Genomic DNA, 14,933 nt, shown 5'->3' with positions numbered 1-14,933 from the left:
AAATAAGCCTTTCCTTCTCTTACAGATGAATATTTAAGATTATGCTTGTACAATCACACACTTTGGAATACATGAAACAATTTTGTTTATTATTATTTGCTTAAATCCTATAAAATGATATGCAGATTTTCTCTTGTAACATCCAATATATGAATTGAACAGAATAATGGAAACCCTGTATATTACTGCTCTGTTACATTTCTCCAAAAGATTGTATCTGTCAGTATTTTGTCCTCAGCCACATTTAAGTGTTTAAAAAGGAAAGCAAACAAATCCAGTTTGGAAACCAACTTAAAACACAGAGTTGTCCTCTTTGGCACTCAGTGTCTCTTGTCATTTGTTCTACAAACATTTTCACATTGATTCAAATGGCACATTGTAATGGTGAAATATTGAAATATTACTCACCTCTGTAGCTGGCTTCGTAAAGATTACTTTGTTATTCAGTAAAAGTTCTGTCCTTCATCATGTGTTTTATATGTCCAGCAGATGTATGAGCTCAAGTGTGTGTTCTGTTGAGTCAAGAGTGTGTTTTTTATTTTGGTCAGATTTCAGGGAGGAACCTCCAGCAGGCATCTCAAGAATGCACTCATGATATTCTGAGCTTAGAGACGATCTTTGTGTTCAAGTGAACACTTGAAACTTTCTCTTTCCCACACTATACATGATTTACTCACAATTTTACAATTACTTGAAAATGAGGTAACCGTTTTGAACTGATTACACAGTGTTTAGTATGAAGAATAGTGTTAATAAAAAAGATTAATAGAGTACACAAGAAACTAAAGGAATGAAATGAATAGTTCAAACAAATCTCACTACTCTCACCCTTATGTCGGTCATTCACTTTCTTTCCTCCACAGAACCCAAAAGGAGACATCAGGCAGAATGTCGGAGCTGCTGCTTTCCATACAATAAAGAATATAGGGAGCAGGGGCTTTCAAGCTGAATAAAGGACAAAACTAAATAAATCATTAGTATCATTATAGTAGCCAATATGACTTGTGCACAAAGGGCCCCTAGGAGCTCTAGCATTAAGTATTATGTCATAAGCACAAAGTCAATGGGCATGGTCATGAAGTTTTGGTATTTTCATGCAAGCATGCGCTAAGTCTATGCGCATGTGTGTTTGGCAAACCTGTCCATGCATAGTGCTAATGGACTGGATCAAGTGCAATTTAATTCTGAGCTTCTTCTCCGGACAAGTCTTTATATGTTAATCAACAGCAATATAAACAAAGACAGAATGTTCATAAGAAGTTGGTAGTGTAAATATACTGTGAATTAGTAAAATAGAAATATGGATTTACCACATTTGTGCATCATCTGCATCCTTGTTTAATGTCAGCTATATTTCTATGACAGTGGCACGCTCCTTTTATACGGAAAATGTGATTCTCATCAGAATTTGGATGTAGGCTCTGTTAATTTATAGACAATTTAAGTATTATTAATCATTGATCAAGTGACACAAATCATGTCTAGGACTAACAGTGTTTGTATCAGCCTTCCAGGTTAGGTTGTGGATCAAGGGATCTTTTTTTCTTTTAGCACACACTTCACTTCTACCAGTTGATTTTTGCTTTAAAAATGTATTTAATTTATTGAAACACGAAAACTTAAACCAAACATATTTCTAAATTCATATTACACTTTAAACAAAATGAAAATATTATCAAAATAACAAAGTGGTAAAAAAATCCTATATAACCATGTCCACAAATCCAAACATTTGACCCTCTCCATCTTCTTTACTGGCTCCTTTAGGAGTGACTTAAAAATCACTCTATGACAACAGGTGGAAAATTACTAATACAAATTATATCATAAATAGAACTGTAAATTTGTACGGGATAATGTCCAGTTTAGACCCCGAAGCCGCCGCCAGGCGCCGCCATTTGCGCCATTTAGAATTTCAGCCGCCAGCCAGCCAATAATTTCGTAAGCCAAATTGAGCCGCCATCTGATAAAGTTTGGCTGAGCCGGCTAGAATTATTTGCATCAAATAATAATTCTATCACATAGAGACATACACACACGAAATATATAAACAATACACGAGATCTATTTTCCCACTGGATTCATAACAGCCTTGTGCTCGTTGCTACAATACACAGACTCACAGTGAATTGACGACCAATTAAAATTGCTCGTTGTCCGTACAGAAGAAGCGATGCATTTTTTTCTCGCACTGAGGTGAAATGGCGGAAAGAAGCAAGCAAGGTAATTTTGATCTCACTTCTCACATACTTTCCTAATTCCTACTTACTTTTTTCTTAACTTAGGCCTACCCAGACTTTTGTTAAATCTTCAGGGCACGGTTGCACAAACACCTGAATCAAAGACTGATGTTATGAACCAAATATTCTGGAACGGAGAGATTTATAGCACTGAACATGATATTACTGCAGTGACAAACCACCGTTTCCACATTGCTAATTCACGACGCATGCTTCAGTGTACATTGAAGTGAAATGTGCAAAACTTTGTCCAAAATAACACTGATAACAGTGTGTGTTTATATTAAGGCGAGACACGGCAGGCAAAAACAGTTTTTTTTTACTGGTCAATTTTGAGATTTTTGGATATTTGTCTTCAATAACATGTCTTCTTTCAGACTTGTGGTGAAAAAAAAGTCAGAAATACATTTAGGTCTTCATTTTACTACACTTCGTCTGTTTGCATCTGTAGATTTCTCATAAAATTCAACAAAAGTTTGCATTCTTAATCAAGATGTAATATGATAAGCTTCATCCATGATAATGCCAAGTTATTGTATACAACTTAGCCTAGTAAGTAAGTAAGTAAGTAAAGTTTATTTCTAAAGCGCTTTTCACAGATAAAATCACAAAGTGCTGTACACGAGAAAGGTAAAAGCAAAATCTTATATAAACAATATAAAAATATATACAATACATATGTAAAATCAAAGTGACACTAGTTAAAACCCATCAACCAAAAGCCTTCTTAAATAAACAAGTCTTCAGATCTTTTTTAAAAGAGTCAACAGAGTCAGCCAGACGCAGAGACAGGGGCAGGGCGTTCCACAGTCTGGGGGCAACAGACTGAAAAGACAGGTCCCCACGGGTTTTATAACGAAAAAACTACATACATTAGCCTACATACATTTAGCCTAAACACAACACATTGTAGGCTATTTGAAAATGTTTAGTAGCATACAGACTACAAAATAAATATGTACATACGTTGTGAAAGTAAAATCTGGTGTTTTTTTATTACATTGTATTGCATTTTGTAGAAATATAGTGTAAGCCATGCATTGCTTGGAAATATTGAGATCTAGTAAATCAGTATAACATAGACAGTGGTGGACGAAGTACACATACCATGTACTTGAGTTAAAGTAAAGATACTCAAGGTAAAATATTACTTGAGTAAAAGTAGAAGTGCTGCCTTTAAAAATTCACTTGAGTAAAAGTACAAAAGTATTTGCCTTCAAATGTACTTAAGTATCCAAGTACTATGATTTTTTATGGCCATAATGTCCTATTATAATTTGTCACAAGACTCTTGCTTAACTCAGTCTACATGAAGACTAATGTCACTCTTGGCCCACCAATCTATTAATAATATGACATTAATTAGTCAGATGTGTGTATATATATATATATATTTGAATTGAATACATTTTTTGTGTGTTTAATTTTGGAGGAAGGGACTGTTCCCATAAGGTATAATACATTTACAGTATTTACTGTATATATTTTTCTCGAGCGTCTATGGTCATAATTATTAACATCCTAATGTTATGATACATTCACATAAACCTGCACAATGCCATTAAATATATATATATATATATATATATATATATATATATATATACACATATAGACACACACACACACACACACACACACACACACACACACACGCACACACACACATACATAGAATATATATATATATTCTATGTTATGGGAGCAGCCAATTTCCCTCCAAAATTAAACACAAAAACGTATTAATGCAGTGTTTCTGCTACTCTCCAGAAAAACAATGCTATTATATGCAAGTCATTTTAGTGTCAACATAATAAGCAATGTACATTATGCGTCAATATTTACCGATAATTGCTGCAATAATAGCTGCTGCTCTCTGCCCCGCTTAAAATCATTGGCAACGCAATTTGTTTGGAACTATTGAGAGCTACACGAATCACGTGATACGCGGCGGCGAGATCACTGTCGCAACCGTCTATGTTCGCAACTCTCATATTTAATGGCTCTGGGGTGCGTTTCCCGTACAACAACGTAACTTGCTGCTCCACTACCATAGTACGATGCACTGTTGAAGAAATCAACTTTCTAGTCACGACTGTTTCCCAAAACCGTATTGTCGCAAATTGGTTGTTCAACCACGTTGGTTAATGATGTCACACATGTGGTGGATTAAAAACTACTTTTAATGAATCTGTTCGAATTAATGATCGAATTAATGCTAGATGTTTTGCTATAAATTACGGACATGTCATCTGAGGACTCTCTCATATTTTTCTCAGTTATTTGCTTTATTTCCAGATTCAATCATAGGCTCGTTCTTACGCACTAGAGCACGTTCACACATGCGCACTCTTCAAAAACGGTGCTTTAAATCTATTGACAAACTAAAAGACATAAAGGACGTTTGTATGTCTTCTAAATAAAAGATACTGATTGTACTGAATGCCATCTTGCTTATTTGGCTCAAGATAATAATTTATTAAGCCCACATGTTATAATAACAAGAAACTCTGCTTCTAACCACAGGTCGAGAGCTGTCGTTCCAACCACACAACTCTGCGATGCTGTTTGCGAATGTTCGTTGGAACGATGGTTTCGGGAAACACCGACTCGTTGAACTATGATGATAACAACGGAACTTGCTACCATAGTTGGCTAACGATGCTTTTGGGAAACGCACCCCTGGTTCGCGCTTAGTAGATGCCACCAAGGCAAGTTCAAAACAAAGCGCGCGTGCTGTACTGTGATTGGTGGCTCGTTTGACCAGTTACATTTTTATCCACTCATAAATAAAAACGAACGACTGATTTTGAAAATGTAGTAGAGTAAAAAGTAAGATATTTGACTTTGAAATGTAGTGGAGTTAAAGTAAAAGTCTCCCTAAATTTAAATACTTCAGTAAAGTACAGATACACAAAAAAAGCTATTTAAGTACAGTAACGAATTACATTTACTTCGTTACTGTCCACCACTGAACATAGACATCTGTAGACATGAAGTGGCAGCTTCAGCCATTTGCAGCTATGAAAAGTTTGGCGGCTGCAGCAGCCATTTAGGTTTTGGCTGAGCCGGCTAGCCAGCCAATAACTTCATCAGCCAGCCATTATTCTCAAAACAAATGGCTTCGGGCTCTAGTCCAGTCAGCCGGTTGATATCGCACAATAAAGCCTGACAGGGTGACCAGGACCTCGACGTGAAGCAGAGGGGTCGTCTATAACCCTGAAGGGGTTTATTTTAATGATTTCATTATCTCACTTGTAGTCATCGCACAGTGATCCGAGAAGGAGAAAAGATGACTCAGATACCCAGATGAGTGGTCTGATAAGAAAGGAAGTCAGGGTGAGTAAATGATGAAAGAATTTACTCACTATCTCGTTACAGAAATTATATTAGTGAGCAAATCTCACAGACTCAGTGGATTCATACAGAAATCATAATTTTTGACTCAATTGAACAGAACACTTTGATTCAATGCACACTACTGACATCTGCTGGACACATGCAACAGCAGCTATTTTTTCACAGTTGTGTCTATTTAAAATGTCTTGTTATGCTTCTACGCCCTATACCTCATACATTATATCTAGATAAATTCTATATATTTCCTTAAAATAAACATTAGATTTCACTAGATTTCATTAGAATTTGTTTATGTAAAAGAAAACGTGGTTGTGTGACCAGAGTGTGTACTGTACAACAGGGATATTCAGCAGGCGGTCTGCCATCATTTGTGATCTTGTTTTCTATCTGCTTACTAAGCTCTGTCCAGATGCTTTGATTAGGAGTAGTTATGTTGCCATTTTGGACTTATGGCCTCTTTTGATGAACACAGGACTGTGAAAACGGAATCTCTGTCAACTTCTGGTTTCTTGGACATCTGCCATAAGCAAAACATAATTACCCACTTAAATAATCCTGACTCAAAAAATGTCATGTTCAGGATAAACTTGTTTTCATTACTGTATTGGTCTGAATATAAGGATAATATAGTAATAATATATAAGGATAATGTATCTTATATTAGGACCAATATGGTAATGTTGACCCCTAGATGCACAATGTATTAAAAAAAACTAACATGGGTCACATGTAAAACTGTAATTAGCATGTATTAGTATTAGCAATGAGTATTCTGTTCAATAAACATTGACAATCTGTTAGGGTTACCTTGTCTTGTTTTACCTTTGCCCCTTTGGTTTCCATTTTTGTCCCTTTTGTTTTCCGTAGTTTTCACTTTTGTCCCTTGTTTAGCTCCACTGTCTCACTAGTCTATTGTTTAAAAGAACTACACTTCCCAGTATCCACCTGTCATCATCACTGCCATTTTGTTCATTGTTCTCACCTGTGTATCATTTGTAATCATCCTGTCCTTGTGTATTTATATCCTGGTTTTTGGTTCAGTCCTTGTCTTTCGTTGAATGTTGTTGTTAGCCTGGAATGTTTCCCCTGCCCGTGTTTTTCCTCAGTCTTGTGTTTATTTCCCCATTGAGGGTTTTTCCTTTGTTCCCGTATTTTCCGTGTACCTGCCTTGTTTGTTTTGTTATCAATAAAAGTTGAACTGCATTTGGAACCACATCTCCTCGTCTGCCTTCGCTGCCTCATTCATAACACAATCGTAGCTCTCTTGAATGCTGTACCATTATTTTTGAAGTTAACAAATACTATTGTAACTGGCAGTGTTAAAACATTGTACTTACATTGGCTAGAAATTTAATTGAATAACTACTTTTGTAGTTTGATTTATATGGATTTATCTCTACACACTCTACACTAATTTCCACAAGAGCATCTTAAACAGAAGTGTCACTAGATCCTATAGTAGTGGCAGTGCAGTGTAGCAGATGATACTCCATGCAAATAAATAAAAAGTTGAATCAGGAAACACCAGTGAATGAAGTAAAGATAATTGTTTATTGAACAAATGATGTGATGATTAGTCTTGACACAAATGCTTCGGCAATTTGACTCTAAAAGTGTGTTCACATCGAGGAGATTTGCGCTTTTGTTCTCGTGACAGAAAAAGAGTCCGACAGACACCAGATGAATATTGAGCTGCTGCTGTCTGAACACCAATACCTTTTTAATAAACACCATAGCGACTACAAAAACACTGATAAGGAGTTGTTGTTGTATTAAAACATCTTCATCCAACATTTTGGCAAGAGATTGAAATGACAAACAAAATGACTACACACAAAACAAGATAGACCTATTTTAGAATTATATAATATAGTAGCCTAATATATAGTAATCAGAATGACCTAGACCGCTACTACTACTAACCTACATTAAGTGATCTATTTTATTCTGTCATTATTGTATTCAATAAATATCAGCATTTATAATTCGCCTGTAATTCAATGTCTAATATTAAAAAATCCGAAGCAGCACAAACAAAACTTTTACCGGCACAAACCAGCACAAACGAAGCACAAACAAACGAGACTATTTGGGGTGAATTTAGAGCATGTGGGGGGCTATATACAGAATGACCTATAAACATTCCACAATCTAGTGCACTGCGCAATTTCAGTGCTGTTAGAAATAAAAGTCTTCTAAACGATAGCAGTGCCTTTTCTCTCCGTCTTTTATTGAGTCGTGAATGAATCAGTACAAAGCATCCAACGTTGGGGAGCGAATTCAAAGTAGCTCAACTCAGCTCATATAGCGTACAAATATATATATATTGCAATATTGGAGGGGAGTTTACAGGACTATCCAATAAGAACAAACATTACCTCATACAGATAACAATTCCATATGACAGACTCCTTCGAATCCTTGAGAGCCCAAAACCTATATGAAAAGGCTGCTCTCTACGAGAGCCCGATGGACCATGCCATAGACAATCGTATAAAGAACACACACTAATACAATGTACACAAACAGTCGATGTATGCTCAGACAGAGTGAGGAGGGGGGCCTCCACAGCTCCATCTCAATATGAAACAGATGTTTGATAATGCATACAGAAAGGAATGCAGCAACTCAGCATCTCTCTTGGACAGAGCTGAGATGTAGAAATAACATTTCTATTTCTAACAAGTGCCAAAGTGGAAAGGACCATACCGCATTGTCCAACAGTTGGGTCCACTAAATTATAGTGTTGCTCTAAAGTCCACAGGAGAAGATGTGCGCACTGTACATGTGTGCAATTTGAAAGTCTGTTTTCCTACTTCGGAGGAATTGGAGTTTCGCAACCGAGAGAAACTGCAGGAGATATTCCAGGAGCCCTCTTACGAGGAAGAAGATTTTCTGGGATTTTAATGTGTTTCTTAGTCCAACAACCATTAGTTGTTTTTCCTTTTTTGGGGGTAGTGTGGCAGAACGGAATCCGGTAGCCACTATATTTTGTTACGCTGTTGACCAATTAGGGATAATTTTTACTAACTATTTAAGGAGGGATATCGTCAAGTCGAAGGAATCGGAAGTGAACTTGTGATGTAAGAAAAGAGGTTGCTACGGAGATGTGCGCTGTCTGTGAGTGAAAGGTGGGAGAAGTTGCGTGCTGCGGTGCGAAAAATGAGTCTGCTTGGAAGTGAAGTGTGAATGGAAGCGCGCAGTGATCAGATTGTTTGGCTTATGCTTTCCTGGGTTTGGACGCCGTGTCGGTTTGATCGAGAGTGCAGCTGTGAAGCAAAAACGCAAACTCGTTTGCCGATAGAGGTGTGTGCCTTGGATTAAGCCTCCCTGACTGTACCCCTGGTCCGTGCTGCAAACAAAGCTCCTGTGACTTACCTGAGACTCCAACTGAAGATCACATGCACATTACATGTGCATGCCTTGCATCTCATACAAACAGACACGCCACCCATACTAAACACGCAATCTTTATTTTTTCTTGTTTAACTTTAGCGTGTAAAATGTATAAAAGTGAAAATTAGTTGATTGGTTTGCTCTGACGAATTAATCTTTTCTCATAACTTTCTTCTATTTTTGGGAGTTTATGAACATTTGGGACTGAGACAAAGTATATGAAAGTAAGCGAAAATTTGGAGGAAACACCATTGCAGCTTTCATATTCAAGTTGTTTTTGTTTTTCTCTTTGTCTTGATCCGCATAGAGGGGTGATTTGGGGAGGGCAATGGGCTCGGTAAATCCCCACGAACCGGCCCCCGTCCACCCCTCATGGCTAGTAGATTGGTTCCTCGGGTCAGGGCACCGCTCATAGCCACACTCCCCTCCGGTTCCATTCTTCCCGGAAGTGCATGATGAGCTGACGAGGTCGTGGAGGGCACATTTTACTACCCAGATCCGACATCCTAGCTCATCGGTGGGGCGGCCCACAGGTACACGGAGGTCCCCCAGGTGGATAGGGCGGTCGTGTTCCACCTGTGCCCCGAGAACGCCACCATCTGGCTTGATCGTCTGGTACTCCCCTCCAAGGTCTGTACGATGACATCGTCACTGACTTAAAAAGCCTACAGCACCACTGGACAGGCTGCCTCCACCCTGCAGGCCATGGCTCTCCTGCAAGTCCACCAAGCCAAGGTACTTAAAGATCTGCACTTGGGTAGTCCTGACACCGACATGCTGCAGGAACTGTAGGCAGGTGATGACCACCCTTGGGGTCCTGGAACGTCACCTATGGCTGAACATGGTCGAGATGCATGACGTTGACTCGCGTTCTTGCTTTCCCCCGTCTCCCAGCTTGGCCTCTTCGTCGACACCGGCGACGACTTCGCCCAGCAGTCTTCGGCGGTAAGGAGGCGATCTCGCACATCATTCTGTGGTGGCGCCCCGGACAGCATGGTCCGCGCCCCATCTGCCCGCCGAGGGCATCCCCCTGTGTCCAAGCAACAGGCAGCTCTGCCTCAACCCGGGCCCAGCTCTCAGCCCCAGCATCAAGCACCTCGAAGGCGGCGCAAGCCTCCCGTCTCCAGGAATCCCTCTAGGACCCGCAAGGCCCCTAAGCACTCCTGAGACGGAAGTCAGACGTTCGCTCCGGAGCTGGTACCAAGACCACTCCGTCACCCGGTGGAGGGCCGGCAGGAAAATCCTTGTGTGCTTACATTGTTAATAAAAGAGCGATTTTCTCTTGAGTCATCTAGCCGGTGCACGGCGTTCTCACTGTCCAACTCTTTGCGCTGGTTGACCAGGACCATCTGACTTGGCCATCTGAACTTTTCTCAACTTTGTTGCATCGCTTGCCACGCCCACACCTAACCCCAAATGCACAAATGCAGCAACTTTATCACTTTATGTCGCTGGTCTCTGGACTATGAAGTTGCTAGTGGGCGTTCCTACTGCTGTCGCTTTAACATTAATGGTGTACTGCATGTATGGTCATATATTTGCAAGGAATTCATTTTCTTTTGACTAAAATTCTGCTGTGGAGTCTGTTGTTACATAAACTACAGCAGTGCTCAATGCATTTAACCAGATTAACAATCTATCAATGTACAAAATCTACAACTCAAACCCACTCAGACTGCCAATAATTTCTAAAAGATCAATCTAATTTGATATGGGGCCATTTCACCAGCTGGACGTACAAATGTTGTGCATAAATCCTATGCCGGGTTTAGCTACGTCCATCCTTGTGATAAATATTTACACCTGAAGGTGGTCAGGCTAATAAAAAGTAATAAACCTGTTTCCACTGAGTGTATCGGGAATGATCAAAACTTAAACACATACACACCATTAATCTAAATATATATACTGTAAATCCCTGAATTAAATCAATAAATAATTCATTCTAATAATTCAGCCCTGCTAAAACGAATTCTTTCAATGAGATCTCTATCCCTATATCTATCCAGAGGATTGGAGCGGTCTCTCATTATTCTTTCATGCCTGAAAGCCCGCTGATCGTAGCCTGTATATTAGTCGCGCCATTGTATCAATGTTTTTACTTAGTTTTTATTGTCACTGGAAACTAATCAAGACTTTTCACTTTACACCTAACTTTGATTAGGCGTAAGATTTAGTCTCAGATGTACCACTACGCCTAGATGGTGCAACAGGTATAAATTCTGCAAAAGACTTAAGGCGCATTTTACGTCCAGCCTAACCTTACAACCGGGTGTACGTCCAGCTGGTGCAACTGGCCCATGGGCTTTAGCAGATCTTAATGTTCCTCTGCATTTTTATAGTTTGTAAAACAATAGACCTGATATGTTAAAATGATCATAATGTTTTTATTTTTAAAGTAAAGTTGGTCAAAATGTATTTGTTAGTTAAGTCATGTTTTTTCTTCAGCCAGATCTTAAGAAGGAACTTCTGGCCAGACTTTTAAAATGTGTTCACATATTCAGGTGACGAGCGCAATTCGGCGGTTTAGATTTTCCCCCCAAACATTACATTTTCACTCAACTGATGAGGGTTCAGTTTATAAAATATGCACTAATCTTCCCTTTGTTATATCCTGTACAGGTGAAAACAACTTGGTTTTTGCGCCCCTCTGTGGACATTAGCCTACATCCAGACAATTAAGCTCACACGGAGCTCACACACACACAATTTCTGAGGATGGGTTAATGTCATTAAAAAGTTTAGTTTTGACTTTTGGGGAATGGGAATGGGCACTGTATTTCTGACCACCTGAACAAAGGCCATTGGAATACACCTCAGGACTTTATCATATTGTATGTGATTACAATGAAATGTATATTTTTCACAGGACGTCCTATACTACATAAAATTCCCTTCATCATCAAAGAGATGAATAACATTACAAATGCCTCTTTCTAGCCAGTCTCTCAAAACAATTGACTTGAATCAAATATACCGATTGTTCCAAATAGGTGTATTATGTGGGGTGAAATTTTGTTTACAAATCAACTTTCTGTATAAAAGAACTTGCTGATGAAAATCTGATCATTTGAGTGGTAGATTTTGTATGGACAAATCACAGCACAAGATAAATAAATTTCCAACAACACTAATAACAAATATTTCTGGGGCACAAAACCAAAAAATATAAAAATGTGTATTCACTAGAAAAGTTCTTAACCAATTATTTTTTAAGATTCTGTTTAACAGTCAAAGTCAATATAGCCTGTAGAATCCCATCTTTATAGTCATTCACCAAAGCCCCTTTTTTAACATAATGAATTTCCTTTTTGCAAATATAATTAAAATGAATCTGGTTAATAACCTTAACTTCTACATCAGAAATGAAAAGGGAGCATGCTGGGTAGCTGCATTCAACCAAAAATGGAAATGTCTCTCTACATACATCTGTCCAGTCTAGCCTTACATTCATCTGTTCTATTAGAAATGTTAAATTATCCAGTGATCTCCACATCTTTAAAAATGTAATCCCTAGATATTTTACCATGGATTTAATATTAACACCACAAGATGCAACAAGATGACATTAATGCAAAACGTCTAGGTTAGTGTAACCCCTGTTCCCTGATGGAGGGACAACTCGACGTTGTGTCGATTGCAGTGCTATTCAGTAGCGCCATCTACACTGAATCGTGATACGTGATCTGCTGATGCTTTTGCAGCAAGCTATAGCGTGCCAAGAAGCATGAGCCATCAGACTGTATGTAACCCTCCATGACGCCCCACTAAGACGTCATATTTTTTTTCCCGGCATCTGACAAAGGATTCTCTTGGGGGGTGGGAACAAGCGATGTGGCAAGCATGGGAGCAGGCCTTGCCAGCCGCGGCCTTTTCTCTCTCTATGTTTCTCCTCATAGAGTGTTAGATGCGGCTGGGGCCATTTACCGCTATAACACGCATCGGGGAAGGCGTTCTTTTCCAACTCCTATTCTTTCAGGGCGAAAAGACCCCGTGGAGACCACATCCTGCCGAGACTGGGGGGAGGTTAAATGCGGTGAAGGGCCCCTTCAGGCCCCATGTTGAAGAGGCACAGTGGTAGATCCTACCAAGCAAGGGAGGAGTTGCTACAGACACAGCGACCGGGGGGCAGAGGGGGCTGCCCAAGGGAGACGCGGGTCCTCCGGCAGGGGGACCGTACCATGGAAAATACGCACAGGGAGATTAATCCGTGAAGGCCAAAACCTGTGGAGCACCTATTCCAGTACAGAGTAGTTAGATCTACGGCCATAAACATTGTACCGATCGGAAAGATCATGAGTAGAATGCAAAACCGCTGCACCTCTTCTCTGTATGCTGACTCATCGTTCTTGCTGATGAGACCCACCACGGTCGTGCCATCGGTGAACTTGATGATGTGATTCGAGTCAGCAGAGTGAACAACAGTAGACTGAGCACACAGCCCTGGGGGGCCCCAGTGATCAGTGTGGTGGTGGTGGAGAGGCTGTTCCAGATCAGGACTGACTGAGGTCTCCTAGTCAGGAAGTCCAGGATCCAGTTGCAGAGGGAGGTGTCCAGACCCAGCAGGTTCAGCTTTTCTGTAATTGTAATGGTTCCCCAATGGTAATTCACACCCTATAGATAACCAGTGTAAGGATTTTAGTCTTAGCTGACTGTGGATTTAAAGGAATTCTTGAAACTTTCATTCTCATTTTTATAGAGTGTGCAATGTTTGAAATCACAGAGCATGCTGTTTTTATCATTGCATTTTTGTTTAGTAAATCTCAATGGTTTGAGAAGAGACACTGATTGGGAAAAGAAAATTTTTGTCCTGCCAAAAGGGGCTGGCCTGTGGCATAGGCGACATAGGCGGTTGCCTAGGGTGCAAAATGACAGGGAGGCACCGCACAAGAGTTGTTTTTTTTTTTTTTGTCGAAAGTGCACCCCCTCATGACGACTGTGCGCCGCTCTACCCATATATTGAGCACTAGCACTATGTGATATTATAATCGGATTCTTATCATATATGGACAAAATTAGTGAAAAAATTACCAAATGATCAAGTGCACAGGGCAGGAAGCAGCACAAAGATGACAAATTATCGAAAAAAGAACAATATAAAGGTAAGAATCGCAAATTAATGACTGATCATTTCAGCCATAAATGTTTATTTACTACTTTGAAATAGCTTATTTAGAACCTCTCAACTGGCACGGACACTGTGGGCCATTTTTTGCTTTTTATTGAAGTTAAGCGCAAGTTAAGTGCAGTGTATTTTCTTTCAAATAAACTTAAGCTTCTGTATATATTTTTTTTTTTTTACTTCTCTAAACACACTCAAACGAATCTTAGAGCACCCTCAACTGCAGGCCAGGGCAAACTATTGCCCGCAGGTCAATTTATTATTCATGTTTTTATTAGATCTTTCATTTATCTGGCTTTGGGACCTTTCATGCATCCACAAGCATTTAATATGCTCAGGGTTGCCAGATAATAGACGCAATAGACGATAATGGCTTTAAAATAATTTCATATAATTTTGAAAATTAGATTATGAATAATTATTATTTCGTTATTTTACTAACCCAACTAATGACTCGTCGGCGCTTTATCAGTAGGTTGCACGACACGTGAAGCATTTTTTTTTTAGCTTTCACTTAAGAAGAGTTGTGCACTTTTTATTTTAATATATCTCTTTACGTAAATACTATTTTCCACTTAAAAACTATAATTTCGTTATTTTACTCACTGATGAGCAAAAGGTCGAGGCAGAAATGACCATGTACCTGCAGGAAATGGCCATTGATGGGGAAGAGGACCCGCTGACTTGGTGTAAACGAACGACAAAAGGTTTCCATTCATGGCAAGATTAGCACAGAAATATCTGTGCATATGTGCTACCAGTACTCCATCAGAGCGGGTCTTCAGCACAGCGGGTATTGTAGCTACTCCAATCCG

The 14,933-nt window shown here is 39.3% G+C and overlaps 1 protein-coding gene across 1 annotated transcript in view; it reads right to left on the bottom strand.

The window, feature by feature from the left end:
* Positions 1-556, bottom strand: part of tspan4a (tetraspanin 4a) — a 151,060-nt gene extending 150,504 nt beyond the window's left edge. Inside the window, exon 1 of the mRNA XM_052097402.1 lies at positions 409-556. The gene's annotated coding sequence lies outside the window, so the exon portion shown is untranslated. The remainder of the gene's footprint in view (positions 1-408) is intronic.
* Between the last annotated feature and the right edge of the window lie 14,377 nt (positions 557-14,933).

This window comes from Xyrauchen texanus, chromosome 29 (assembly GCF_025860055.1).
Source record: "Xyrauchen texanus isolate HMW12.3.18 chromosome 29, RBS_HiC_50CHRs, whole genome shotgun sequence".
NCBI lineage: Eukaryota > Metazoa > Chordata > Actinopteri > Cypriniformes > Catostomidae > Xyrauchen > Xyrauchen texanus.
Note: the sequence above shows the minus strand (reverse complement) of the source record. Positions and strands in the feature narration are given on the sequence as shown.